Here is a 16,309-nt window from a genome sequence, read left to right on the forward strand (position 1 = left end):
AAAGGTATGAAAAAACACTCGTGGGATGACATTAATTATGAAGTTCACCAAAGTTAAACAATGCCAACCATTACATTTTAGATATTCTCTTAAGTCTCAAATGATGGATGAGGAACACGGACTGGCCAGGTATCTAACAAGTACATATTATTTCACCTTTCACACCACCACCGATTCTCCTCCTCGTTTCTATTCTTGATTGTCATATTATCTGCCGAGTGTAAGATTAATGAAAACATTGAGTTATCCCAGGCGTGTATTGCTTGTCAGGAATAATATGACATGACAGCTGTACCTACATTGACAATAAAAAAAATGGTCCATTTCAGATGTGCACGACAGGGCTGAGTGATAATCTGCAATTGAGAAATCATTTTTTCCTGTCGAAAAACATGCATTTGGAACTTTCCTCAACAACCTTTCCATTGTAGCAGATCTCTTTAGCAGAGGGCCTGGCTTACACATTCACAATCCTACAAAGTGGGACACAGATATAGACACAAGAGTGATGTGTTATTTCAGCATTTGCTTTAAAAGCTTTTGCAATAAAGTTTGGGAGCAACTTGGGAAATGTTACTGTGCTGTGCTGTACTTGCCGGTTTTCAAAATATTTGAGTTGCTATAGAGTTGACTAAGAAAAGGGCGTATTTTCCAAATGTGCATCTTTTTGTCCAATGTTGAAATGAGGTGCGCCATTATAATTAGCACAAAGAAACTTTTATATTCAGTTCTTGACTTTGGCATTAGAAGTTAATGTCCCCTCTACACTCAGCGCCATAGCCTGCGAAATTCCCTACAGAGGGTTTTGCTTCCTCAACCACTTAAAGTGAACTATTTTTTGAACTCCACTGATTCACTGAATTGGAGCATTCAATTTTTCCCACTGTCAGAGACCGGAAGGTAGTCCATCAAGTGAGGTACACGTTAATAACATAACTCACTAGTAAATGTTGAATCTATAGAGATCAGCAACATTAACGCTATTCTGGCTCACTGAAGCAGCCCCATCAATCACGCAGGCTATTTTCTCAATGGACTGCAGTTAGCATTATTATAGGTTTTACAAAAAGGGCATTTAACAGACCATGGTTCTTGCAAACCTTCTACTGTGCCGATTTTACCACACAGAGGATTTACAGATCTACCACGTGATGTGGATTAAATGAATAGGAAACACAAATATCGAGACATGTTATAAGAGGCTCCTTGAAAATGCTCCACTTATGGAGTATTTAAATTTAAAGTCAGTATAATGTTAAACATGCCTCACCTGTGCGCTACTGATATATAGTTATTGTATTGCGTCTTGCCCTTTTGATGAGCCTTACCAACAATACAAATATAGATGCCAACAGCTCCTTTGAATGTCAACTCAATTCTTATTTGCATCCTTTCATTATCATCACTCCATAAATGTCATTTCCATATTGAACACGATCACATAGATGGTGTCTAGAAAAGGAAAATAACTGTGTGCTATCAGAATTCTCATTGTCCAATCAGAAAACGCTGTTTCAAGACAGTTGACCCATGATGCAAATTTAAGGTCCATAGTGCTTATGTACAACCATTCTACACTGACAATATAATAAATAAATACCGTGCAATAGAAATATCAAATGTTCCCTGCTTTTTGATATTCTGCATCACTTTTGACCCTCCTATGCTCATCTTCATTCCCATGTGTCTCCGATGTTCAATGTAACCCCTCCCACTTCTCTGCCAGGGCTGAGTGCCCAATCTACATTTATGGGTACAAAACAGAGATACACAGAGCTTAACACATTTCTTCCTATTGTTGTAAACTCCAAACCAAATGCAAACCAGACCAAATGGGATCTGAGGGTCAACTGTCATGTAGCAACAATACTGTCCAAAAATCTTTGGGCTACTTGCATTTTCGTAAAGAAGATGAATTTCCCTTTATATCACACCTCTCAGCTGACGGTATTCAGACAGAATATCAAGTTGAAAATGTCGACTTACACAAATATCGAGTTAGAAATATTGGGACACAGAAATATCGACAGCAAGAATATCATGGTCAAGAATATCGACTTTAACTCAAGAAATATTGTTTTCAAAAATATATTTGTTTAAAATATTGATTTTTTATTTAGTGTTATGTATTTTAGTTTATTTTTTTATGTAAGTATATTTTACGTTTTTTAATATATGTGCTAAATTTTTAGTAGTTATCAATTTTATTTTACTTAGAGGTTTTGGGTTTATAGGGGAATAGGGTGGGAGGTAATTTAATTATAATAAATTAGTGATTATTTTTTATATATTAATAGTTATGCGTTAATTGTGGATGTAATGTATGTGTAATTACTTATTCGTTGGTTGATAATTAAGATTATTAATTCATTGGTAATTAATTATGGTAATTGTGTAATTGTTATATGTGCGGGTTGTGGGGTTTATAGTGGGAAAGGGTGGGAAGTAATTTCTTTGCAATTTATTATTAATTAGTTGTTAATTAATATTAATTAATTGGTAATTATGATAATTGTGTAATTTATTTAGGAGTGGGTTGTGTGGATTAGTGGTTTAAAGGGTAGAAAGCAATTTATTTTTGATAAATTAATAATTAGTTGGTAATTTATATTAATTAATTGATTGAAAATGAATTATGGAAATTGTGTGATTAATTTTAGGTGCGCGTTGTAGGGTTTATAAGAGTAAAGGTTGGGAAGTAATTTATGTTTAATTAATAATTAGTTGATCATTAATATTAATTAATTGATTCATATTTAATTAGGGTAATTGTTTATATTTTTGCGTGTGGGTTTTCCTTTTATAAGGGTAAAGGGTGGGGAGTACATACATGTTACATACTTTATAATTAGTTGTTAAATACTATTAGTTTTTTAAATTGAAAATAAGTTTTAATTGTGTAATTAATTTTTTTTCAGTTTAATTTTAGCTCTGGATTGTGGAAATTATAGGGGTAAAGTGGGCCAAGTTAATTAATTTTTATGAGTTATAATTGGATTTTTAATTAATAATATTTCTTTAATTGGTAATTAATTATGTTGATTATGGAAGTACATTTTTTTAAAATTTAAATGTGGGTTGAGAATTTTATAGTGTTATAGGGTAGGTAATAAAAAAAGTAAATTCATGTAATAATTTTTTTTATAATTTTTTTTATTAAGCAGAGCATAGGGCAGTACATAGATTGTGATATAATTAGTCATCAGGAATAAAAACCAACATTTTACAATAAAACACATTCTTACTCATTTTTCACAAGTGGAACCTATATGGATTAAATAGCAGCACCTAAACACCAGATATTTAAAAAAAAAGACATCAAATGTCTGGCTAGATCTTACAATATTATAAAACCTGACCTTACCACTTAGATTTCTAAAGTGCTAAAGTGCCACAGGCTAAAGTAATCCCTGATTAACTTACAAACATTGTTAAAAAAAAGAACAAAAAAACTGTAGTATTAAAGTGCTGTTGTGCCTTTCCTTAAATATATAGCAGAAACAAGTGCAATGTGCTAAAGTGCTCCCTAACACATCAATCTCTAAATAATTATATTTCTATCATAATTTCACAATTTTTAAAAAACTTCCAGTTTTAAATATTTGTGTTGCACCAACCCTCCTAGCATAAGCTTCTTCAAATCTCATGATTCTTTGCCTTTTATTTAACCATTTAGAGTAGGAAGGTACATCTTTAGGCCAGTTTTGAAGAATTAGAGAGCCATCCGCTAAAGAGAAAATCGCTGTGTAGGTCTCTTCAGCTTTGGTCAAATCAGACCTTTCTTTGGAAATGCCAAAGAGAGCTACCTCTACCTCGAGGTCAAGCCTCTTCTTTATTGCCTGGCTTATTGCAGAGAAGATCTTGAGCCAGAATAGTTCGAATTTTGAACACGTAAAAAATGCGTGAAGCCAATCTCCCTCTCCTTCTGCCTGGCACCGGAAACATTTATTTTCCACAACCGAATAGCGTTTGTTAAGAGTTTTGAGGGTGTAATATGCCTATCACTGAGATAGAAAAGCCATCCTTTTAAAGTTGGCTGTTCTTAGGGTCGTGCTTCCTAACTGGGCTATGGCCTGCCATTCCTGGTTAACTTTGGGTAACTTTCTCCAGGAATTCTTCAACCAGGGGAGCTCATTACACTTTCTCAGTAGATAATACCAATTTCCAACCCCCTTTAATTTAGCACTGTATAGAGCATTTACCTGCTTTGTTCGACCACCGCTTGACAGTAGAATGTATTTATTTACTAAATTTACAATCTGCAGAGACTCCAGAAACCCAGGCCTATTCCGGTTACCATATCTGTTTTGAACCTCTTGCCAGGAGACCACTTTCCCATTAATTAAAAAGTGACCCAATTCCTCAAGACCACAGTCCTTCCATCTTTTAAGCCGACATGAGTATACTTGTAGACCGAACATTTTGCACTCTTCTAGCTTGAAATAATTAAATCCTGAAGACCCGGCTTGTTTAAAAAAGGACTGTAATCTGAAAGAAAAGTCTTGAACCGTCTTGTATTAGGTCTTTTTCGGTAATTCCGATGTCTTTAAAAATATTGGAATTTGTGAACCAGACTCCTGATTCGTTCTATCAACAAAATCAAATTGTCTAGTAAACCATTTGGTTCCAATAAACGTGCTGTGAGATCCAAGATCGCTGCCTCATAATAAGTTTGAATTCTAGGTAAGGCTAAACACCCCTGATTAGTTTCCAACTGTTGTATAGGTAGCTCAACCCTAGAAGCCTTCTTACTCCAGACAAATTCCCTGAACATTGACTCCATCTCTTTAAAATAGTTGGAGTTGATCTTCAAGGGTACGTTTATAAAAAGGAATCTTAATAGGGGAAGAATAGACATTTTTATAAGCGCTACACGGCCTATTAGCAGTAAAGGTTAGAAAGCCATTTATCGAGCAGGGCTTTTATTTTATTCCGCATTGCTGAATAATTCAAGGTAAATAGCTGATCATAGTGATTCGAGACATAAGTGCCCAGATATCAGATTGGTTCTGCTTTCAAAGTCTAGGTTTTTAAATTGAAGGGTAAAGAAATTGCAATCAACATTCTGTTAAAACCTCAGTTTTATTTTGATTTATTTTATATCCCCCTATTAGTTCAAATTGACTGAATTCTTCTAAAGCCTGATGCAGAGTCCGCTTATCGGGGCTCAGATACAGAATTATGTAATCTGCGAAAAGTTTTAGTTTCGCCATTCCTTTAATTGGAGCTTTAATTTCCAGATTTCTGTGGATTCTAATGGCCAGGGGCTCAATGAAGAAGGTGAACAAGATGGGGGAACATCGGGCAGCCTTGTCTGGTTCCACAAATTATATTAACTGATTGGCATTTATTACCAACCGGGCTTGAACACCCTGATAGATGTTTCTCAACATATTTATAATTTGAACAGGGATAGCAAATTTTTCCAGTCCCAAAAAAAGTGCTTCCCAATTAACCAGGTTGAATGCCTTTTTGGCGTCAACTATCGTAATCAGGGTTGAAATTGTATTGTCCTTTGAATAATTAAGGGCCTGAATTACAAACACAGTATTGGAGGAGATAGACCTCCACGCAAATAACCCCAACTGATTACTATGAATTAGTCCCATGGCAATAGGGGTAAAGCGTTGAGCCCAGACTTTCATTAACATTTTAAAATCAGCATTGCGAAGACTAATCGGCCTGTACGAATTGACATCCCTATGATTTTTTCCCTTCTTCACAAAACTGACAATTATAGTTTCTTTAAAACTAGGGAACATGGTCTCCTAATTTAATAGTCTTGAACAGATTCGCCAGGAAGAGAGTCAATTCCTTAGTAATAGTTTTAAAAAATCCGATTGGTAGCCCATCAGCTCCACAGGTTTTAGTTACTGCAATAGATTTCACCACATTTTAAACTTCTGTTTCAGATATATCAAGCTGAATTTGTCCCACTAGCAGCTCTGACAAAGTGGGAAGATTTACCTCCTCAAAATATTTATGGATTTGGTCCAGTCCTACCTCATAGCATATATCTGAGAATAATTTTCCATAAAGACTTAGGATATGCCGTCTTTATCCATTATAGAGTCTCCGGTCTTAAGATCATTTATTTCAGAAATCAGGGCTGCTTCCTGTTTTTTTTTTGCCCCAGTTAACATTTTACCAACCATTTGATTATCCTCGTAGACTTGTTGGTATGTTCTAGTGCTGCTTATTTCCTCAATAAAAATAAACTCCTTCAGTGCCTGCTTTGCCATTTCCAGCTGAACTCCGGCATCACCCCTCCCCTGAGACTGGGCATTTCTCTGGCAGATAGCATTATCCGCCGCCTGCTGAAGTTTAGCAATCTTGTCTCGCCTTTTTTTAAACTGGGCGGCTGAAAACACGATCATCTGCCCAAGTAAGGCTTCTTTGACACACCACTAACACAGAAAATTACTGCTGTGTTTTCATTTAGCTTAAAACAGTGTAATATCCAATCTTTTATATCGGCAACCCCACTGAGGATCTTGTAAGATGAGACAATCCATCTGCCACCTGGATCTTATCCTCCTGCCCTCCTCTTTCTCCAACTCAAGCTGGATGTACCATGTTACAACGCATACCATTACAACTACCTACTATTACAACGCGACCATTACAACGCATACCATTACAACGCATAGCGCTTTGAGGTGCTGGATAGTGGTAAGTATAATTTACTATTCTAACTCCAGTCCCCGTGGACACTAGGGAAGGTGTTGGATAGTAAATTATACTTATTCCCTATCCTAGAGCGCCCCCAGCGCAATGCGTTGTAATGGTATGCGTTGTAAAAGTTGCGTTGTAATAGTGGATAGTTGTAAAAGTTGCGTTGTAACAGGTGTATACCAACTCAAGCTTAATGAAGGAGTGGTCCGAAAAAGAGTTTGCCCCTATTTCAATACTGACTATTTCAGAGACCGTGATATTACAAAAAAGTCAATTTGGGAAGCCTTATGAAATTGGCGAGAATAGCATGTACATTTACAGTCAGGTTGGATTAGACTGACACCAGGGATCTAGCAGGAGATGTTCCTGTCTTAAAGCATCTAAGACTTTTTTGGTTTTGGGCTTCAACTCTTTCTTATTTTTGTTTGAAGTGTCTTTTTTAAGATATTGAATAAAATTAAAGTCTCCACTCAAAATAATCTATCCTGGTGCCCCCCTTAATATCTCACTGATCTTTAGAATCGAGCAGCCACAGGTGACTACACTTCTCTCCCCCAGCAATGGCAGCTCGGCGTTCGTGAGTGGAGCGGCACGGCACGGCACGGCTCGAGGTGGAGCTGTTATTCTTTGTGGCACTCGGCAGATGCGCTTTGATGTTCTGGCCGCTTTTGGTCAAGTCGGGCCAGGCTGAATTGGAGTAATTGGATTGAGTCTGGGCAGAGGCAGCGGAGCCGGTGCAAGTGATTCTTCAGATGAGCTGGGAGCTGGAGGCTGAGAGCAATTCAATTTAAAAAACACTTTTATTCGATTAACACTTGGTGAATCATAAAAAGTACATCATACAATTGAAATAAAATTTGCATAAAAACACGTTAGTACAGTGCATAAATGTTGTTTAAAAACTTTGTATAAAACCAATTCACACATTGATTCTAATAAACATGAGATCAGAGGGATGGTAGCCCAATTTTACTATGTGCCTTCAAACATGATTTTAAGAAAAGAGCTACGTTTTTAGCTACATATTGGGAATCTACTAGCTGAAGTGCCAGGAAGGCTGGCCGACAGGTCCTCAACCGCATTTGACGGAGAAGAGGGATAATCCAACGCTTACGTGATTGCTCATAATATCGGCAAAACAAAGTGAGATGGATAGTCGATTGGGAAGAAACACCGTCACACGGGCATTTGATCAAATCGTGAGACCAGTTTGACTCAGTGGGGAAAGTAACAAGACGGAAAAATAAATTAAAACGAAACCTGGTTAGTACATATTTTTCATGATTGGAAAGATAAAAAGTAAGATAAGGCTGAATACCAGGGGAAACTTGGACCATTAATACTTGCACATTAGTTTGCTTGGAAACTTCGCAGGAGAGGCGAAGTTCCCTTAGGTGATTTAGACAAAGATTTTTTAAAGCACCTCTGCTGATATCAGCTAATGAGGAGGGCTCCGTGAAGTAGGATGTGCGGTTCAGGTCCTTTAAAAAGTTGGAAACGTACAATTACCTTGGGATTTTTTTCCAACACTCCATAGATAGGCAATCAGATATCAGAGAACGAGTTAAGTGGCATTGTGGTTTGTTCCAAATACGGTGCCATAGGAGAATTGGTTGACATTTGATGTTGTCAGTTAAATAGTCAATGCCTAGCTCGATATGGCAACCGTAAATTGAAACACTTTGTGGGAGTGCCAATAAGTATTTTAGAAAACCATTTTGGACTTTTTGTAAGTCGTCTGCTGGTGCATATCCCCAGACGCCTGCACCATAGGTTGCTATGCTATGACATTTAGCATGGTAAATTTTAAGCAACTCAGATGGGGCAGGTTTGCCCAATTTCCTTGAAAAGCAAACAAGAGCCGAGGTTGCTCTCTGATAAAGCAACTTCTTGCTTGCCACAGCTCGTTTCCAAGATAATTGATCGTCTATTAAAATACCCAGATATGGGTATTCCCTGGCTCGTTCCAATCTAACTTGCTCAATATAGAGAGGTTTGGGGTTCTTTACCTTGGGCCCGGTATACATAACAAAGGTTTTACTTTTGTTGACTTTTAGCCCCAAGGAGAGCATAAACTGGCAATATTTGTCCAGTTGTTTTTGCAACTGGACTAGCGTTCTTGCTAATATGACGGAGTCGTCTCCATAAAGTAATGTGGGTATGGGGCGATGGTTAATAGTTGGTAGGTCCTGGTTCCTTGCTAACATGGCTGTTTCCAGCCCGTTGGTATAAAGGTTAAACAGGAAAGGAGCCAGGACACAGCCCTGCCTAACTCCTCTTGATACTGAGAAAGAGGGCGAAAGTTCGCCGCCAATCCCGTATCTTACACATGCTGTGGCATCGGAATAAAGCTCACAAAGAAACGTAATAAGGGAAGGATCAACTCCCAGTTCGCCTAGTATGGACCACAGCCTAGAATGTATCACGCAGTCGAACGCTGCACTGAGATCGACGTATACTAGATACAGATTGCCTCCTCTTGCCCCGACATACTTGCCTATTAAAAGGGTTAGATTCAATGCCTGCTCAACAGTACCAAGTCCCTCCTGGAATCCGTACTGACGATCGGTCAAGACGTTGTTCTCTGATGCCCAATCCTGGAGATGTTCCAGGATCAGTCATCCCGCGACCTTCTCCAGGGAGTCCAGGAGGGAATTGGGCCTGTAACAGGCTGGGTTGTTTCGTTCGCCCTTTTTAAAAATAGGGAGCAGGATGGAAGAGGACCAGGAGTCTAATAAGCCAGCTTTGGAAACCGCCGCCATCACCTAGGTGATGATGGGAGACCACAGTTCCATGTTGGTAACAAAGATGTCAAGTGGGACTCCGGCTGGGCCTGGGGCCTTTCTGGTTTTCGAGGACATTAAAGCGTGTATGACCTCGCTTAAGCTGAAATGGAGGTCGATAGGGTATATTTGTATCTTGGAATGGTCAGCTGTCGGCGTGGCCCGTGCTGTTATGTCCACAGGGGTACCACCAAAGATCTTAGAGAAATGGGTCACCCACTCATCCGCCGTCACAGCCACATCTAGGTGCTGAGGGGTGTTTACTTCGGCCACAAAGGGTGATTTGACTATGCGCCAAAACTGAGAGCCGTCTTTGCTTCGGCAACTCGCATGTAGTTGGGCCAATAGATTTTTCTTTAGATCCTTTTTACAGTTATGTTGAGCCTTTCTATACTCTATTCTGAGTTTGGCTATCCCAGCTTTGTCTCTGGTTGGGTTATGTAATGCCTTTTTTAGGGCAGATAGCGCTTTGCGACAGGCCAAATTAAACCATCGGGGAGATATCTGATTACTGTGTTTATGATGAATGAGTAATACGGCCCTCATAACTTTTAAGATCTCATTTGGTACTGCCCACTTAGTTTAACCCACATGGGCATTCCAGGATGTATATAGTATAGTCACTCGTGCATGTTATGAATTTGTTAATTTTCTTGGTTTTTTTTTCTGTCCCGTCCTACAAAATAACTGTCATGACTATTGCTATGTTTGCAAGCTTTACAGGAATTGCATTTACTGAATCCCTTGGCAGTTCCTAACCATGTAGTAGTGGTTGGCATATTATGATAGCTCTGGACTAAATGGTCTTTGAGTGACTTGGACTTTCTGTAAGTTATTGATGGTGTTTTCCCTACACTTGATCCAATTATTGGATCGGATTCTAGAAGCCCCCAATGTCGTCTCATACTACATCTAAGATGATTAAACCTCGTATTGAAGGTTGTAATTAATCTTGGGGCCTCAGTGTCACCTCTGATGTTCTTTCTAGATGAGAAAAATGCTGCATTTCGTGTGATGTCTTTGGCCTTTTTGCTAGCTGCTATAATGACCTTGTGCTTATGTCCTCGTTGTCTAAATCTTTTGGTCATCATTTGTTGCTCTTTAACGAAAATGCTTTCTGTACTGCAATTCCTTCACACCCGAAGGAATTCGCCAAAGGGAATGCTATTGCGTAGTGGAGCGGGGTGATTGCTGTTTGAGTGAAGTAAGGTGTTTCCAGCCGCATCCTTACGAAAGAGGCTAGTAAGTATTTTGCCTTCTTCTATCAGGATTGCAACATCAAGGAACTCGCAATATGAGGGGCTGATGGAGTGGGTGAAAGTGAGATTTAATTCAGTCTTCCCCAGTTCTTTAATAAACTCCTGTGCTAGATCCATGGGGCCATCCCATATCAGGGACAGGTTGTCAATGTACCTGATCTAGATCGGGATGTGCTCTGTGAACCTATCATTTGCTTCCACCCACGCAATTCGTTCCTCCACCAGCCTAGGAAAAGATGTGCCAGGCTGGGGGGAAAACATTTGTCCATGGCTGTCCCTGATCTTTGGCAGTACAGGGTCCTGTCAAAAATAAGGATGTTTTCATTTAGACAATAACGCATCATTGTCTATAACATTTGTGTGTGATCCCAAAGGGAAATATGTCTTTCCTTGAGAAAATACATGCACACTTCCACACCCTTCTGTTGGTTAATACAGGTATACAATGAGCACACGTCTAGTGCTATGATATGGTAATTAGCCTCCCATGTGATGTCATGTGCACGGCGTGAAAAATCAGTGCTATCCCTGCAATAAGATCTTAATTTGGTCACAAAGAGTGAAAGGAATAAATCCAAGAAGATGGAGGTATTTTCTAGTAATCCTCCATTAGAAGATACTATGGGCCTCCCTGTTGGTCTAGCAGGGTATTTGTGAATTTTAGGGGGTAGGTAAAAACAGGGAATGCGGGGATTTTCTATCTTTAGAAATTAATCTTCCGCTGTATCCAACATGCCCAACTCCCACTAACCTCTCAGTAGATTGTGATATTGAGTAATAGATGTTCTGTACATGTCCCAACTAATCTCTTCATAACAAGAGGTGTCTCTTAATTGTCTTAGCGCCACTTGATTGCACTGTGGCACATCCATAATGATGACATTTCCACCCTTATCTGAGGGTTTTATAATTATGGTCTCATCATCCAGTAAAGCCTTCAGGGCGTTCCTTTGTGGTATAGTCAGATTATCAGAAGGAGATCTTTGGTGCTGTCCTTTCAACTTGTTGATTTCCCGTACCATGATCATATTGAATGCCTCAATGTTGCCATATGGGACATTTGGGTTAAATGTGGATTTAGATCTTAACCCTGTGTGATAGGTGGCATCTGGTCGGAAACCTAAGTCAATCAACATCTTGCTTTTCTCTTTCGTGGAGAAATCTGCCATATCTTCCTCCATTTGATGTAAGTCTAAGATGAAATTGGCATCCTCTATATTAAGGTCCGGGGCATCCCCGGTGATACAACAACAAATCCTTGATGTTTTAGATTTGGTAGCCATTTTATATATTTTCATCAACTTTAATTTCCGTATGTATAGAAACAGATCAATACGTATGCTCACGAAGTCCATGCCATTGGTGAGGCAAAAAGACAGTCCCAATTGCAACAATGATTCCTCTTCTGCTGTGATGTTTCTAGAAGATAGATTAATTACTGATTCATTCGTAATAGGTGTGGAATCCACCAGTATGGGAGTTGAAGCAGTTCTGCTACCCAGTCTATTTCTTATTCTTCGTCTTTTTTTGTTCCTGCCCCTCTTCCTCTTTTTGCGCCTCTTCCTCTTCCTCTTCCTCTCTTTGCTTTTGGTTTCTCCTCCTGTTCCTTCTTTTGTTTCAGGATTTGGGATTCATGGAGAAAGGTGAGGGGACGTGCTCCTAAAGGCACACTAATGGCCGCTTTATCCGAGCTTAGATCTGAACTTGAGGCAGTTGATGCAATATCCTGTTGTCTTTGTCTTTGGATGATGTGCTGATTCCTTTGTGCCCGATCCAATCTTTTCGCATATGTAAACATGTGACTTTTCACATAATCATTTTTGTCCCTTAAGAATTTATGTTGTATTTTTGCCTTAATAGTATCCTCGTGATTTTTTAGTTTGGCTTTATTGCTTTATTGCTTTGAGCAGCACCCGCCGCAAGGTTAAATATATACGGTATGTGACCGCCAGGGTGGCGGTCACATCCTAATTGCAACGGAGGGACCGCCGCTGCCCCTGCGGACGGTCCCTCCACCTCGGGAATCCGTCTGCAATCCTAATGAGGCCCTAAGTTTGGGGTTCATGCCAAGGAACAATCAGTGAAGACCATTGAAAATCTTCCAGTTCTGGAAGCAGATATGATGTGGTTACCTTCCTGGCGATGGCTAGTGATATCAACAACCTTAGGTCTCTCTTAAAAAGATGCCTGAAATTCTCGTGGTCCCCTCAATGTGATTTAGAGATTAAGGAAAAAAGGGTGCCTTTTGTGGTGCTTCCTCTATACAACGTTTTAACATCATGAGACAATCCATTCTTCTCACTGATGTAAGTTCCAAAGGGTTGGGCGCAGAACTCAAACAAGTGAAGCATGGGGGAAAGGGGACCATTATGTTTTTATCCAGAGCTTTAGTTGGTCCTGAGAACCATTATTCTGTTATCGAAAAGGAAGCTTTGTGCATATACTGGGCCATTAAAAAGTTAAAGAGGTCTCTCTGGGGCAATACCTTTGTGGTTAGGTCTGATCCCAAACTCCTTTAAGGATGTTTCTTACAATAAAAATTTGGATACCGTTTCTTCCAGAGTCTGCGCATGGGTCGTCGCCCTGCAGCACTACAATTTTAAGGTTGAGTACATCTCATGGACGGAAAACAGGATGGCTGATTACCTTTTGCATTTTGTGTCAGTGCAGTCGGACGCTGAAGCCAAGGTTGAAGATGACCCATGGGATTTGGAAGAATTTAGAGTGTGTGAGGTCACTGATGATGTTGTCAGTGAAGAAGAATGGAAGAACCTGTTGTTGAACGATGAGGTGCTACAGGAAGCGGTCAAATTGTCCACCCAGGATAGTGTGCAAAAACAGAAGTGGCTCAAGAAGTTGGTAAATGCTGGAATGTGAGAGACAAGCTGTCTGTGAGGGAAAACAGGTTGCCTGTGATTGATAATTTACTTCAGAGAAGCATGAAACTGGTCCTCCCCTGTTCTGGTCAGGTAGTGACTCATTCATTTGGGGCATCAAAGTCACCAAGGGATTTCAAAAACCAAAGAAAGGATCAGGCTATATTTTTGGTCACCTTGTATTGATGTGGCGGTGGAAAGGGTTGTGTGAGACTGTTTGGAGTGTATTGCAAGTGATAAAATATGCAAGACTACCGTGCGGTCCATATTAATGGGAGGAACTCCAGTGAGGGTTTGGCAAGAGGAGGTCTTGGATGTTCTGGGACCTACCACTAGCAAATCTGTTCATTCTTAAGTACTAGTTTTAATTGATATGTTTTCAAGATGGCCAGAGATCTACATGTTTCTTGACAACATTGTTAGTAGTGAAGGGCTTCCAGAGTGCATTTTAGCAGAAAACGGGGTGCAACTAGTCTACAAAGAAATGGAGGAGTTTTTTTTATCAAAAGGGGAATTACACAAAAGAAATGCTCTCTCTACCTTCCTGAGACTGATGACACGGTGGAAAGAATCAACAGGGTGCGAAGGAGTTCATCCAAACTGAGTAATCTCAGAACAGAGATTGGAAGTCCGAGATCCTAGAGAGAGTGATTTTGTACAGACTTACACCTCATTCAGTCACAGGGAAAGTGCCTTATGACTTGTTCATAGGCAGGATGCCCAATACGTTAATGTATCCAACTTGGATGAAATACAAGTATTTGGGTGTGTCTTTAGACAAAGTGAGGTGGGAAGAGACAAAAGATGATGAAAAAAAGAAGAGGAAACATAACTGTGATGTGAGACATGCTGCTTTCTAAACTGATGTAAAAGTTGGTAATATGGTGAGGGTAAAAATTTCTCAGAAGTATGGTACATCAAAAAGTCCTACTCCATATAGAGTTGGCAAGGTATTTCCTAACTCAGTGAAGTTAAATGATAACCGCATCTGGAATTTAAATAGAATCTCTGTTGTTCACTCTGGGTTATTAGGTCACTTAAGTTCTGAGGAAATTAACTCTGGTGACAAACTAGAACTGAGAGGAAGCAACCATACAGTGGTACACCCCAAATACATGGACAATTACGTGTAAAAAAGAAAATAGTGCATAGATTTGCTCTAGGGGTATTTTATTCAAGCTTACTATTATCTTAGTTTTATCTAGCTTTGTCATCAGAACTCTGTTTTTGCATTTTATTGTAATAATTTCTACCTCTACAATTATTTGTGAAAATCTTAGTTGTTCTTTTGTCTATGTATTTTTCGAATTTAGTTTGTCAATTTGTTTAAATAAATATTTGCGAGAAGATGTGTGGTATCTTGGTTTTGAGCTAGTTAACATGCAGAATACATAACACAGGGGGATATTCTCAAGGAGCTATTGCTGAGTTAACTGCACTTTATTGCAGCGAAAGTCTTGGTAAATATATCACCCCATTCACAAGCTGGTGCTAACAGCCCATAGTACCAGTTTACCTGCAATAGCAGCAGCAAAAAACATTGCCACAGACGACCCCTGCAACTATCGCTAATAAGATGCGGAGTAGGTGATCCCAAGCAAAAAGCAGCGACAACAACACTCCGCATCATTCTCAATGACCAGCCACATCGGTGATAAGATCACAAAACATGCGATAAGGCATGTTAGCAGCAGGAAACTAACACCTGATCTGACCTGGTGAAAAGTCGGATTACAGCCTGCACCAGAAAAAGGAGCCCAGGCCAGAGCCACACCTGAAGAGCAAGAGATGCCATGGAGCCACTGATCATGCAGCTGGGCGCCCCAACAGGGCAACAACACCCACCACCCCAGGACCCCCCTCCCCAGGCATCCCCCCGGCCAAAGACATGCCACATCAACTACATGAAATCATGTACCAAACAATCCGCCTGAATTTGAGCAATCACATCAGGTGACATGCATGTGTCATCACAAAAATGAACATCACACATTCACCTTCGGAGCAACAAATGAAAATGTATTAAAACAAACACAGAACAGAAATGAAGACACATGGCGGCACCCCTCTGGACACTCCATAGGTCACAGCCTGCAAGACAAATAGCATGATGGGAAGGTGTGTCCTGCAAACATCAAGGGACAGAGAGAGAGCAAAGGAGAGAGAGAGAGGGAGAGAGAGAGGGACAGAGAGGGGGAGAGAGAGATAGACAGACAGAGTGAGGGAGAGAGACACAGAGAAAAGAAGAAAGGGACAGGGAGAGAGACGGCTGACACTGCACACCCAGGCCACACTGCTCACTTGCTGCCACAGGTGTATCTCCAACCACGTGCCGGTATGTAGTGCAGTTCACCAGGTCAAACATCTGAGACTGAGTCCAGATACCTGACTGGCCAAGTACATACAATTGCACACAACATCATTGCCTGTCTGTCCCTGCGCACCCAGGCAGTTGCACTCCAGACCCTGCGCACCTAGGCAGCTGCACCCCAGGCCCTGCACACACAGGCAGCTGCACCACAGCCCCTGCGCACTCAGGCAGCTGCACCCCAACACCTCCCGATGCCCAGAGAATGCCCGCCCCTGCACACCCAGGCCTCACAGTTCACCTTCAACCACTGAGGTGTAGAAATGAGGGCCCACCATGTGCTGGTGCAAGCCCCTAGCCCGGGGCCCACGAACACGACACCCTCCACATCATGCAGCTCTGCTCAGC

Source organism: Lissotriton vulgaris, chromosome 3_1 (assembly GCF_964263255.1).
Source record: "Lissotriton vulgaris chromosome 3_1, aLisVul1.2, whole genome shotgun sequence".
Lineage (NCBI taxonomy): Eukaryota > Metazoa > Chordata > Amphibia > Caudata > Salamandridae > Lissotriton > Lissotriton vulgaris.